The sequence below is a fragment of the Pelodiscus sinensis genome, chromosome 18, assembly GCF_052426305.1.
Source record: "Pelodiscus sinensis isolate ZL-2025 chromosome 18, ASM5242630v1, whole genome shotgun sequence".
Lineage (NCBI taxonomy): Eukaryota > Metazoa > Chordata > Testudines > Trionychidae > Pelodiscus > Pelodiscus sinensis.
This window is the reverse complement of record NC_143069.1, coordinates 26658296-26672958: the sequence shown is the minus strand read 5'-3', so window position 1 is coordinate 26672958 and position 14663 is coordinate 26658296. Positions and strand designations below refer to the sequence as shown.

Genomic DNA, 14663 nt, shown 5'->3' with positions numbered 1-14663 from the left:
AAGTCCACTTTTGTCGACAAAACTCAGTAGTCTAGACACACCCTTTGAAATAACATAGAAGTGACTTGTCTTGATACAATTGCAGTGCCGCTTGTTAAGTTATTGTGGTCACACATAGTTTGGCTGTGTCAGTGTCATAGATGCATTCCTATACTCTCAGGCTGTTAAAGTTGAAGCAAAATGCAGGACAATGTAGCACTTTAAAGACTAACAAGATGGTTTATTAGATGATGAGCTTTCGTGGGCCAGACCCACTTCCTGATCTGAGGACGTGGGTCTGGCCCACGAAAGCTCATCATCTACTAAACCATCTTAAAAAATAAATCAATAAATAAATAAATCTTGTTAGTCTTTAAAGTGCTACATTGTCCTGCATTTGCTTCAGCTACTCCAGACTAACACAGCTACATTTCTATCGCTGTTAAAGTTGAATTTCTATTTCTATTTAATCGGATAAGAACATAAAACATGAATGGCCATTCTGGATCCCCCAGACAAATGGTTCATGTAGCCTGTCTTCTGACAGTGGTGGGTGTTATATGCATCAGAGGGAACAAACAGAACAAGGCAATTGTTGAGTGATCTCTCCCCTGTTGTCCAGTCCCAGCCCCAGGCAGTCAGAGATATAGGGACACCCATATCATGCATCTCTGATCATCTTATATGGCTCTATCAAACCCCCCTGTAAGCATCTCTTTTCTAAGATGAATGGTCCCAGTCCTTTTAACTTCTCCTTGTATGACTTGTCCCATATCCCATATCATTTTTGTTGCTTTTCTCTGAACTTTTTCCAATTATAACCTAACTTTATTTAAGTTGGAGGACTACAATTGCTTGCAATATTCAAGGTGTGGGTGTACCATGGATTTGAAACAGTGGCATGATGATATTTATCATATTATTATTCATCCCTTTTCCTAGTGGTTCCTAACATACCATTAGCATTTTTAACTGCAGCTGCATGTTGAACAGATGTTTTTAGAGGACTATCCACAATGACTCTGAGATTTTTCTTGAGTGCTACAGCTAATTTAGACCCCATCAATTTGCATGTACAACAAGGATTATGTTTTCCAATGTGCCGTACCCAGGTACAGTAATGGAGTTCACAATAAGGAAGGCAAATAATGTCCAGTATAGCCGGAGAACTTTCATTCTTCATTCTTTTAAAATTAGCCTCAGGAAACTTTTGATCAGTTTGGATCGCTGATTGGGCTGTTAGCACCATATACCTGTGCTTCACTTACGACATCGCGTCAGTGGGTGGTTGACTGTATCAACTGTCTTCTCAATATACAAGGTGAGGAGACCATGAGCAGGTGTAAGTAACTCTTCACTTTCTTTCATTGTTGTAATGACCATTTTTTCCATCTGTAATTCTTTCTGTCTTGTTAGCGACACTTATATAACAGAACGATTGGGGCCTTGTAAGTACATTGCTGGAAGAGAACTGCACAAATAATAAATAATCTGCAAATATTAGAGGGTGGACAAAATATAGCACACAGGCCAGATCTGCCCTTCTCCCCAGAATTTCTGTCTGGAGCGCTCAGCTGATTAGCAAGCATGCCAGCAGCATGTGTTCAGCTGCCCCTCTCCGACCTTGCTCCATCCTATCTGCTGCTAGTGGTGTGTGGAGGGGAGGTGAGCAGGGAGACATGCAGAAATCAGGGTGACCCTTTTGCCCCTGTCATCATCTCTGCAGAGCAGAGTTTGGGGAGAGGGACACATACAATAGTGCTGCTCCAGTCTGAAGTATGGTGAGTAACGGAGTGCCTATCTAAAGAGGCACTGTTTCTAAGATTTCTCTGGCAGCCAGCATGTCCCTCTCTCTCTCTCTCTCTCTCTCTCTCTCTCTCTCTCTCTCTCTCTCACACACACACACACACACACATTGTCTCACACACACTCTCTCCCCCGCCATATGCCCATATGCCCCCGCTCTGCAGAGTGGGGTGGGGAGAGGGAGATGACAGAGCAGGACAGCTTTCCCTTAAAGAGACAGTTCATGATTTAGAAGTGAGCGAAGAGCCTGGGTTTCCTACCTAAGCTTTTGGTCAGCCCCATCTCTTTTACAATGAGAGTTCAGTGGAGGGATTCTCCTCCAAATCAGAACCTCAGATCAATCTACATGAGTTGTGCTTGACTATGAGATTAGATTTAAATACTGAGAGCAGAGTGGCTACTGAAACCAGATATACAGAGAAAGATGCTCCACACAGAATACAGTGCCTGTTTAATCCTGTATGAATCACAATGAATCACATGCCATTACCGTTAACTTTCAGACATAGGGGCTACGTCTAGACTACATCCCTTTTTCGGAGGGATAAGGGATCTTTCGGAAAAGGCTTAATTTTCTGCAAGATCAGCATCTAGACTGGCGCTTTTCTCCGGCAAAGCTCCGTGCCGAAAAAAGCTGCAGCCATTTTTATGCTAATGAAGCAGGGGAGATTTAAATCCCCGCTTCATTAGCAATTGCGATACGTCTAATTTACATCCCTTTTCCGAAAAAGGGATGTAGTCTAGACATAGCCTGACGGTAAAATTCTGACTCCGTTAAAGTCAAGAAGAATTTCGTCATTGGCTTTAGTGGGGCCAAAATTTCACACACAGCTGGTAATAACATACCCCATAGATCCTCCTGTATGATTATCTATGGATCAGAGGTTCAGTTTTATTAAATGTTGCCATACTTTTTCTCCTTTTCTCTATCCTAGGTCAGTGCACTAACCTGGGGTCAGCAGAGGAGGAGCTGAGTTGTCTCCGTGAGGCACTAACAACTCCAGACCCTGAGGCTCTGTTTCAAGCATCTTCCAAAATGGCTAAGGTAACAAACACTAGGTGACTGTCCTAGTGGCTGTGCACCATTCATTTTCCCTTGTCCAGAGGACTGGAAAAGGGCAAATCTAGTGCCCATCTATAAAAAGGGAAATAAGAACAACCCAGGAAACTACAGACCAGTTAGTTTAACTTCTGTGCCTGGGAAGATAATGGAGCAAGTAATTAAGGAAATCGTCTGTAAACACTTGGAAAGTGGCAAGGTGATAGGGAACAGCCAGCCTGGATTTGTAAAGAACAAATCATGTCAAACCAATCTGATAGTTTTCTTTGATAGGCTAACGAGTCTTGTGGATAAGGGAGAAGGGGTGGATGTGGTATACCTAGACTTTAGTAAGGCATTTGATACAGTCTCGCATGATATTCTTATCAATAAACCAGGTAAATACAACTTAGATGGGGCTACTATAAGGTGGGTGCATAACTGGCTGGATAACCATACTCAGAGAGTAGTTATTAATGGTTCACAATCCTGCTGGAAAGGCATAACAAGTGGGGTTCCACAGGGGTCTGTTTTGGAACCGGCTTTGTTCAATATCTTCATCAACGATTTAGATATTGATATAGAAAGTACGCTTATTAAGTTTGCAGATGATACCAAGCTGGGAGGGGTTGCGACTAATCTGCAGGATAGGGTCACTAATTCAAAATGACTTGGACAAATTGGAGAAATGGTCTGAGGTAAATAGGATGAAGTTTAAGACAAATGCCAAGTTCTCCACTTAGGAAGGAACAATCAGTTTCATACATACAGAATGGGAAGCGACTGTCTGGGAAGGAGTACGGCAGAAAGGGATTTAGGGGTTATAGTGGACCACAAGTTGAATATGAGTCAGCAGTGTGATGCCGTTGCAAAGAAAGCAAACATAATTCTGAGATGCATTAACGGGTGTTGTGAGCAAGACACGAGAAGTCATTCTTCCGCTCTACTCTGCGCTGGTTAGGCCTCAATTGGAGTATTGTGTTCAGTTCTGAGCACCGCATTTCAAGAAAGATGTGGAGAAATTGGAGAGGGTCCAGAGAAGAGCAACGAGAATGATGAAAGGTCTAGAGAACATGACCTATGAGAGAAGGCTGAAGGAATTAGGTTTGTTTAGTTTAGAAAAGAGAAGATCGAGGGGGAACATGATAGCAGTTTTCAGATATCTAAAAGGGTGCCATAAGGAGGAGGGAGAAAACTTGTTCATCTTGGCCTATGGGGATAGAACAAGAAGCAATGGGCTTAAACTGCAGCAAGGGAGATTTAGGTTGGACATTAGGAAAAAGTTCCTAATTGTCAGGGTAGTCAAACACTGGAATAAATTGCCCAGGGAGGTTGTGGAATCTCCATTTCTGGAGATATTTAAGAGTAGGTTAGATAAATGTCTATCAGGGATGGTCTAGACAGTATTTGATCCTGCCATGAGGGCAGGGGATTGGACTCGATGAACTCTCAAGGTCCCTTCCAGTCCTAGTATTCTATGATTCTATGATTGTTTTATGCTTTTGTGATGTCTTTCCACACTTGGAGCGAGCTATGGGAGTGAGGCATTCATGGGTAATCAGTAACATGCTTTTCATAGGTATATGCTATGAATGCCATGTAAAAAACAAACAGATTCCAGACAGTTGCATGAACATGCCCATGCATGTGCGCGCGCACATCCATCCATCCATCCATCCATCCATCCATCCATCCATCCAGGGGGAAAATATGTGAGCGGGACATCAAGCTGAGAAACCAGTCTTGGCACCTTGTGTGTTTACCTGAACCTATATTTGTGTGCATGCATCTCTTTGCATATTTTTATATTTTGTGAAAAGATGTCATGTACATAATAGAATATAAACTGGAAATTTACATCCTGTTTGTCCCATACAATGTTGTGCTAACTGTACAACCTAAGATCTAACCTGATATTATTAGTGTAGAATAGAGATGTGGTAGCTAGAAAGATTACAGAGAAAATTTTAATTGCAACTGCCTTGCCAGATAGGAGCCCAATTAGCAATTTGCTGATGAATACATTATTTTCCAATACAGCTCTTAGGCCTCCTTTCTTAAAAGTACTGGAGCCGACTATCATTGCAATCTTTCCTGTTTTTGATCTGTCCACAGGTGGTTAGTAAGTACTTTCCCTCTGAACAAGCCACAGATTTTATTGAGGCCATACTGGATGGTATGCGGTCTGCTAGCCCCTCCTGTGCCACAGCAGCCGGTCTGTGGATGAAGATCATCCTGAAGGAGTGTGGAGGTGCCATGCTGGATGAGGTAAAATAGAAGCTGGAGAGGTTTTTCTGGCTAACCTGCAGGCTTTCAGGTCTTTGCCATCATTTGCAGTGAACACAAGTCTTGCTGTTTCTCCCCCTGGGATTGGAAGTTAATTCCATCTGTGTTCCTATCCTGAGTCAGGCAATGGGGGAATCAACAGCAGAAGACAGAGATAATCTAACGGTACATCTGCACTAGCTCGTTAGTTCGAGCTCGGTAGGGTAATGAGGGCAAGCGGAGTTGCAAATGAAGCCCGAGATTTAAATATCCCGGGCTTCATTTGCATGTTCCCTGGCGCCACCATTTTTAAATCCCCCTTACTCCAAACCCCGTGCCCGCGGCTACATGCGGCATGGACTAGGTAGTTCAAATTAAAGATCCTAATTCGAACTACCGTTACTCCTCATGGAATTAGGATCTTTAATTAGAACTACCTACTCGGTGCCGCGTGTAGCCGCGGGCACGGAGTTCAGATTAAGGAGGATTTTAAAATGGCAGCACCCGGGAACATGCAAATGAAGCCTGGGATATTTAAATCCTGGGCTTCATTTGCAACTCTGCTTGCCCTCATTACCCTACCTAGCTCGAACTAACGAGCTAGTGTAGCCGTACCCCAAGGGAAAAGGAAGATGCTTGATTAGTTGTCTATCTTGTTGTCACAGTTTCCAGCCATGAAAGGCTTGGAAAAATTAGACTCCGAGTAAAATGCAAAAAGAGAATATCCGGCCCCAAGAGACAAGCTAAGTGAACTACATCTTCGGGCCTCAGATAATGAGGGGTCTCTAAAAATACCCCCAAATTACTAGTTTTTACTTGCCTCTTTGCCTATGTATAGATAGATAGATAGATAGATAGATAGATAGATAGATAGATAGATAGATAACTTTATTATTTCTCTTTTCATTGTCCTTTCTGTTAGAATAATACATGTTTTTTTGGAAATGCAATGAGGCCTCTTTAACTTGACATAGCTTAGGGCCTCAGCATGTCTTAACCCAGTGTTGCAGCCAGGTATGGGCAGAGATATGCATAATTTTTGTGGATTAAATCTATGCAGCCATGTCTAAATACTTGTTTTTTGAAGGGAGGAATTTCTACAAGAACAGCAAATTGCTAAACGACTAAATAAAGGTTTTGGCTCTGCAGAATGAATGCAGAGAATGGAAAAGGGACATTTTTTCTGGTTTTATTCTGTCCAGGTGCCAGCTATCCTGAGGAGAATATACATTCATATGCCTACCATCAAGCAGGGTAGCTTGAGGCAGTTCCTGGTGGAGGCAGTGTCCATTCTAGCCCACCATCACCTAGAGGCAGTGATCTTCAGCCTCCTCACCAAACGTCTGCCGATGGACAGGTATATACTGCTCCTTACAGTGTTCATTTTGGTAACCATGGATCCCACAGCTTCACTGGAAGATGTAAGGCTTCATTTAAGCCACAGACAGGTTGAGATAATTCCTAAAGGTTAATAGCTTGGGTCTTTCTGCAGAAAGGTCCAAGACCATGTCAAGGTGGGTGCAGGGAGAAATTAAGTTTCATTCTGTTTCCATTAATTAATAGTTGCTTTGGCATCCTAAAGACTTCCCTTTACTGGCATCACTGGAGTGGACTTTTGCCTCTCCAGACCCCTGAACTAACATCACCCTGGAAATTGCCAGTGACTGTTCGTTTTCTGGTAGCATGAAAGCTTCAAATCCAAATTCCTGGCTGATTAGCAAGGATAGGGCACCAGGCTTTTGGTATCAGGAAGGGTATGGCTGCTGGAATGGAGTTGTCATTCTTGGTACTTAAAGACAGGGCGGTAAGCATATCTATCATTTCATTCCAACATCCCTAGCTGAATTATCAGTCATCTGTGCTGGAATCTAAGAACATAAGAACGGCTGTAGTGGGTCAGACCAAATGTCCATCTAGCCCAGGATCCTGTCTTCAGACAGTGGCCAATGCCAGGTGCCCCATAGGGAGTGAACAGAACATGCCCATTCTGGCAAATAGAGGCCAGGGAATGCCATTTGTGAAGAGGTCATGGGCTAGCCACAAATATTTGTTCTCATAGTTGTACATCCAGTTAGTAGGAAGATCATTTTTCTTTCTTCAACTTGTCTCCCAGGCCCTAGATCTTTGGGCATCATATGCTCATGATTCCATATCTACTGAGAAGTAGGAAAACAGGAACTGTGATTAGAGCTCTGTGTCCTTTCCTTCTGAAGTCTAGCATTAATGGTTATGGTGCAGTAAGGCTAGGGTTGTGTCTATACAGCACCCTAAACTTGAAATAAGATGCACAATTTGCACTCCGCAAATTGCGTATCATATTTTGCATAGCCTATTTTGAAATGTGGCGCTTCTACACAGCACCAAATGTCGAAATAATGTGCTATTTCAAGCCATCCCTTATCCCTCATGCAACAAAGTTTATTGGGATGGCAAAATAGTGTGCCCATTATTTTGAAAAATATTTCAAAATAACGGGCTGCTTCTGTAAATGTGGGGTAGGTATTTCGGGATACCTCCAGGATCCCAAAATAGTCATGCACTGTAGAAATGTAACCTGAAATGTAACTTAACTTAGTTCTGTAACTAGAAACTCAATATGTAAAACATGAGGACCATATAAGGAGGACAGCACTCTGAACTTGCTCATCATAGGCAGGGCTTGACAAATAATACAATCTACGCATCCATGGCGTGTAGATTGTAACCTGGAAGAGCCGGGTTCGGGCGATCTGTGCATGCGCAGATCGCCGGACAGCGCGGCTGGTGAGCCCTGATCATAGTCAAGGAGAAAATGTGTTCTTTACTTGAATATGATGCATATAGTCAGAGCCACAAAAGTCTCCAGGGGTCACATATAACCTATGTTAAATTGCAGTAACACCACTGAGCTGTGGAGATCTCTGGGGACAGATCCCTTGCTCGCCCCTCAAGTCCTGAAGGTCCTAATCGAAAGAATAAAGACTCCAACAAGCCAAGAAGGAAGCATGACCTCAGAGACAGAAACTGACCTGCATTTAGCAGCTGCTGCACCTCTCACAGTAAGTTAGACGACAGACATGTATTTCTCTGCTTTGTGACAAACATGCTGATGGAAAGCTAGATGAGTGGTATAATATTGTCATCTGGGCACTTCTTTTCTGAAGTACTGTTTCCTGGATTCCAGCTGTGCTTTCTGTGGCAGATTTAGAGTATGTGGCTGATTCACTTAATAATATCTGGCAATTAGAAAGTCTTTGAATCAGATTTCTTACAGTGCTTTGCAAATGTTTTGTGCAACTCATAACATGCCTTGATAGGTCCTACACATTTTTACAGCTATGGGACGCTAAGGCACACATGGAGTGAATTGCTCTCGGTCATTCATCAAGTTAGTGACAGGAGTGAGAATTTAGTCCAGCAGGTATCAGAAGGGGAGAGCGTGTGATAGTGTTAGGAAGAGACCTCTTCTTTTACCATGCTCTCCTTTCAGGCAACATGTGCCATCTTTGAAGTGGTGTCAGCATTGCAGTTGAGCAAAACTGTGCAGGAGCTGTTCCCGGAGTTGTTCACTGTTCTTCTGCAGCAGATCAGCCAAACCCTAGGACAAAAGATGCCTTTGCCCAGGATGAGACGCCGAAGGAGGTTATTTAGAAAAGGACAACAACTATGTGAGGGCAACCCTTGCAGGTAATTAGAAGAAAGGGAGCAAAACAAAGAGAATCCCAGTCCATTTGTGTGACACTCCCCAGGAGTTCTCAGGGTTATGAGGCACCTTACCATCACCTGCTTTTAATATGAGAAAGTCTTGTTTGTGCTTGCTATAGGTCAGTTCCCTGAAACCACCAAGCTCTGGCAACACAAACACTACTATCTAGGCCTCCTCAGGCCTCAGTCTCTTTGTCCTCTCTTTCTGACTACAGCTTAGAGAATCTCTATCAACAGATTCTCCTCTAAGAGAAGTCTCCCTGCGATTTACGTGCATCTCCCCACCAATCGGCTTTCCCCCATCTCTTAGTTTAAAAACTGCTCTACAGCCTTTTAAATGTTTAGTGCCAGTAGTCTGGTTCCACCCTGGTTTAGGTGGAGCCCATCCTTCCTGTATAGGCTCCCCCTCTCCCAAAAGTGTCCCCAGTTCTTGATAAATCCAAACCCCTCTTCCCTACACCATCGTCTCATCCACGCATTGAGACTCTGAAGCTTTGCCTGCCTACCTGGTCCTGCGCATGGAACTGGAAGCATTTCCAAGAATGCCACCATAGAGGTCCTGGATTTCAGTCTCTTTCCTAGCAACCTAAATTTGGCCTCCAGGACATCTCTCCTACCCTTCCCTATGTCATTGAGACCTACTTGTACCACGACCACCGGCTCCTCCCCAGCACTACACATAAGTCTATCTAGATGCCTCTAGCATTTTGTCTCTTTTGCTCTCTGTTTCCCTCAAACACTCCTGTGGATGTCCCTTTAGGCAGATTCCTTATTCATGGGAGAATAGGTTTGTTGATTCTATAGCCCCACTCTAGCCAGGCAATCAGGTACATTTCTATCCAATTAGGCTTTCTCTGGGGAAGCTAATTAGTACTAGTAGTTACCAGAGTGCTGACCCCAAGTACAAGCTCTCAGCACCCTGTCACATCTCGCTGGACATAGGGCCCCAAAATATCCATTAGTGATCACTAATCTCTCTGTGTCCCAGCTTTTGGGGTCTGATTGTGAATTTTTTCCATATTACTGTACTGTGCTAGTGCCCATACACCTTGCAGATAGGAGAAAGTGACTGCAAAATGTTGTCCATAGCAACACTAGTAATATGAGATGTATGAGACTGAAATACCTCCTGGGAATTAAGTCCTTCCAAAAACAGTGGTCCCCAGGATACTGTCAATGGATGAACTGTCAATGAACAACAGACCTGACAAGTAACTGGGGTTTCCTGACTGCTTAGGCTGTGCCTTTCTATTGGTTACTACAGTTCTGTGCCTCTTTTCCCCCAGGCTTTCTATTGAAGCATTAGAGGCTGTGCTTCTCAAGGCTATGAATGAGAAGCTGATACGAACTCTCTGGAAGCAGAAAACTTGGATGCTTCTTGAAAATCCGCAGACTCACCACGAGGGGGTGTGTTTGCTGGTGAGGTAAGAGATCTAGGAGACAGCACTTCATCCTCAGGGATCGGCAACAAATAGAGTGACTGACAGGGAACTTTCAGGTATAGCTTTGTGCGGGGTGCCCTGGGTGAGAAACACAGAGCTTCCATGCGTAGGTTTTAGAGTTGTATGGTCATAGCAGCTAAGCTTTTGAAGTGCACAGTCTGCCCCATAAGTGGTTCCTTTTGTCTTCCAGGGTTCTGCAAAGATCTGGACTAATAACAGTGGAGATCATACAGAGCCTCCTTCCCTGGGTAAATTCCCCATCAGAAAAGCAGCGAGTCACCAGCACAGCTTTCTTTGCTCAGGTATGAGCAGTTCCACCATTAGGCTGTTATCTGTTGTTTACCTTTCTCTGAGGAATTGTACAGTTCAGTTCATAGGAATTCATTTTAGATAGTAGAATGTGTCCTTTATAAGGAAATCTCATAAGGAACTTCATTACACCTTTCTTAATCATTTTCTCTTTGTTATTTTGGGGGCCTATACTAGCCTAGCCTAGCTGCCTATTCTAGTTGCTGGTTAAGAGAGAGTGAGCAAGATATAGATAGGCTACGTCTACATTGGCAAGATTTTGCGCAAATAGGGTATGTCTACACTACAGCACTAATTCGAATTAACTTAATTCAAATTAGTTAATTTGAAATAAGCTAATTCGAATGAGTGCATTTAGACCTAAAAACTAATTCGAATGAGCATTTTGCTAATTCGAAATAGCATGTCCACATTGAGTGGACCCTGAACCGAAGTTAAGGCTGGCCAGAACCAGTGCCGTCAGGGCATCAGGTTAGGACTTAAGGTGTGGAGCTGCTTCCTCAGGCTAGCCGAGGGCTGTGCTTAAAAAGACCTGACCCCCACCCCGGACAGACAGTTCTCAGGATTCCCCGCTTGCATGTCTAACTCGATGGGGACATCAAAGCAGTCCTGTCTTGGAGTGCCCTGAATGCCCACACTCGGCACATTTCAGCACTCGACCATCAGCCCGGCTGCACTTGCTGCAGGCTGCCATCTGGGGGAGGTCAATCAGGGGGCTATCAGGATCCAGGAGGCCCTACAGGAAAGCTTCCACCCCGAGGAGCCCGCAGAGCCACCCCAGTCCTCCCCATCGGGGGCTCGTGCCCCATTCCTCCCTCACCTCCTTCCACTTACCCTTCCCGAGCCCCCTCTTCCTGATGTAAAAAATAAAGGACATGTGTTCAAAAATAGAAACTCTCTTTATTTAACAAAACTGGGGGCGGAGGGGATTAACCTCTGGGGGACTGGGAGTAGGAGGTGGGAGAGGGGAAGAAAGAGGGTGGGAGAGGGGAGGTGGAAACCTGGGAGGAGGGAGCTGGAAGGGGGAAGCCAGGGGAAGAAGGAGGAGGGGAAGTATAAAACTATGGTACGCCATATCTTCAGAACTGTGTACAGATGTGGTCTTCTCACCTCAAAAACGATATGGCCTTGGAAAGGGTTCAGAAAAGGGCAAGTACAATGATTAGGGGTTTGGAACAGGTCCCATATGAAGAGAGGCTACAGAGATTGCGACTTTTCAGCTTAGAAAAGAGGAGACTGAGGGGGGATATGATAGAGGTCTATAAAATCATGAGTGGTGTGGAGAGGGTGCATAAAGAAAAGTTCTTCATTAGTTCCCATAATAGAAGGACTAGAGGACACCAAATGAAATGAATGGACATCAGGTTTAAAACTAATAAAAGAAAGTTCTTCTTCACACAAAGTTCTTCTTATAGTCAACCTGTGGAACTCCTTGCCACAGGAGGCTTTGAAGCCTAGAACTATAACAGAGTTTAAAGAGAAGTTAGATAAATTCATGGAGGTTGGGTCCGTGGAGTGCTATTAGCCAGGGGGTAGGAATGGTGTCCCTGGCCTCTGTTTGTGGAAGGCTGAAGATGGATGGCACGAGACAAATGGCTTGGTCATTGTCTTCGGTCCATCCCCTCTGGGGTACCTGGTGTTGGCCGCTGTCGGCAGACAGGCTACTGGACTAGATGGACCTTTGGTCTGACCCAGTACGGCCATTCTTATGTTCTTATGTACTAAGCGAAGGGCTCAGGGTCGGGGGTCTCACTGGAACAACTTGATTTTCATGCAAACCTGCTCCTGGGTTTGGATGTGGCCTTTGGTGGCCAGGCTGGCAGCTATCCTGCCCTAGACGGCTGCATTCCTGTGCCTAGTGTGGAGGTCGTGGACGCTGGAGGCCTCCCCCCAAACCTCGATAATGTCCACGATCTCTGCACTAGACCAGGCAGGCGCCTGCCTCTTGTGGCCCTGGGCAGGCTCCTAGGAGCCGCCAGCCTGGTCCTGGGAAGAGGCGGAGGGCTGGGTGGCAGCAGGTGGCTGGCTCATGCCATGCCAGGTGCAGGGTCTGCTGGCTGGGTGCTGGCAGGCTTGCCACTGGCACAGGCACTGTAGCCAGACCATGCCCCTTTAAGGGCTCTGGGGCTCGGAGAGGGGCAGAAAAGTTTCCCTGGTTTGGCCCAGAGTGGCCATCAGGGCAACCTGATTAGGGTTAGCCTCCAACTAGTTCGAATTAAGTGGCTACACAGCCCTTAATTTGAACTACACAATTCGAACGAGGCGTTACTCCTCGTAGAATGAGGTTTACCTAGTTCAAATTAAGCGCTCCGCTAGTTCGATTTAAATTCGAACTAGCAGTTTGTATGTATAGCCGCTATTAAAGTTCATTCGAACTAACAGCTGTTAGTTTGAATTAACTTTGTACAGTAGACATACCCATACTTTTAACGCAAGAGTTTTTGCGTTAGAATATTTGCGCAAGAGAGCGTCTACACTGGCATGTGCTGTTGCGCTAAGAGGCGCTTTTCTGCAAACTCATCCGTGCCAGAATAGACGCTCTCTTGCGAAAGAAAGCTCCGATGGCCATTTTAGCCATTGGGCTTTCTTGCACAAGAAATTAATGTGGCCTGTCTACACTGGCCTCTTGCGCAAGAACAGTTGCACAGGAGGGCTTTTTCCTGAGCGGGAGCATCATAGGTTTTGCGCAAGAAGCACTGATTTTAGACATTAGAATGTCAGTGTTCTTGTGCAAGAACTCCCCACCAGTGTAGACAGGCAGCTGCTTTTGCGCAAAATCATGCCAATGTAGATGTAGCCATAGAATTTGAATTACTAGACCTTTTCTGACAATTCCTAGGGCTAATACTGACCAACAGCTCCTGATTTTGGTCTAGCTCAGCAAATCTTCTAAATGAATCTAGTGTCCTAATACTATAAAATAAGCAACATACAAATACATTAACATCTATCTTAGATTCTCATGAATGTAGAATAATAGATTCATAGATCATTAGAACTGGAAGGGATCTTGAGAGGTCTTCGAGTCCAATCCCCAGCCATCACGGCAGGACCAAGCACAGTCTAGATCATCCCTGACAGGTGTTTGTCTAACCTGCTCTTAAATATTTCTAGTGATGCAAATTCCACAACCTCCTGAGGCAATTTATTGCAGGGTTTAACCACCCTGACAGGCAGGACGTTTTTCCTGCTGTCCAACCTAAACTTCCCCTGATGTAATTTAAGCTCATGGCTTCTTATCCTATCCTTAGAGGCCAAGGAGAACAATTTTTCTCCATCTTCCTTAAAACATCCTTTTAGAAACTTGTATTATCTGAGTACTTCAAAATGAGAATGTAGTATCTGAGTGCCTCAAAACTCTTTAAAAGTATGTATCCCTACAACACCCCTGTGAGGCAGGGAAACACTATTAGTCCCATTTTGCAAACAGGAAACTGATGCACAGAAGGCCTAAGTGACTTGCCCAACATCATCTAGGAAGTCTTTGAGGGTGCAGGAAATTGAACTGGAACCTCCTAAGTCCTAGGCTGCTGACCACTGGAGCATCCTCCCTCTCCACAGACTTGCTATAACGTCTGTGTCATATTTCACATTTACGCTAAGTCGCTATTTTAGAGGCTCATCTGGTGGTTCTAGGAATCTGTTTGTGCCCCCAAATCTTTCTACACCCCACCTAGGAAAGGAGTCACAAACGTGGGTTTTCAAGGTCTGCCTAGAGAGGCCTCATGAAAGCTGCCAATCAGAGCCCAGCTGGCTCAGATATATGGAGCTACAGGGCTTTATTAGGTCAGTTCCTTTCAGGAAGTGGAGGGCCAAGAAAGGATGCTATTCTCTGGCCAAACCAATTCACAGGGGTTTATTTCAGGCAGCATTTTCTGAAGCTGAATTTGCAGAGAGAGAGTCCTTACGAGCCTTCAACATATAATTCGAGGGAGAAACTGAAAGTGGCCCCATAGGAAGAACCCAAGGAAAAAGTAGCAATAAACTGAAATGAAGCAATGACTCGCTGCTATTTCTAGGTTGGAACCAAGAGTAGTGGGCAGGCCCAGGTTCCCCAGTGGCATAAACCCGATGAAGGGGACAAGGCTTATGGAGAGGTTGAACAAAGAACAGAATATAAAGGGTCCAGAGTTGGGGCT

General features: G+C 44.6%; 1 long non-coding RNA gene across 1 annotated transcript; it reads left to right on the top strand.

The window, feature by feature from the left end:
• The first annotated feature begins 8564 nt into the window (after positions 1–8564).
• LOC149523324 (uncharacterized) lies at positions 8565–10536 on the top strand. The gene is made up of 3 exons (XR_016347152.1): positions 8565–8755; positions 10060–10197; positions 10406–10536. It is a non-coding gene; the product is annotated as an uncharacterized LOC149523324 (long non-coding RNA).
• Positions 10537–14663: the final 4127 nt, after the last annotated feature.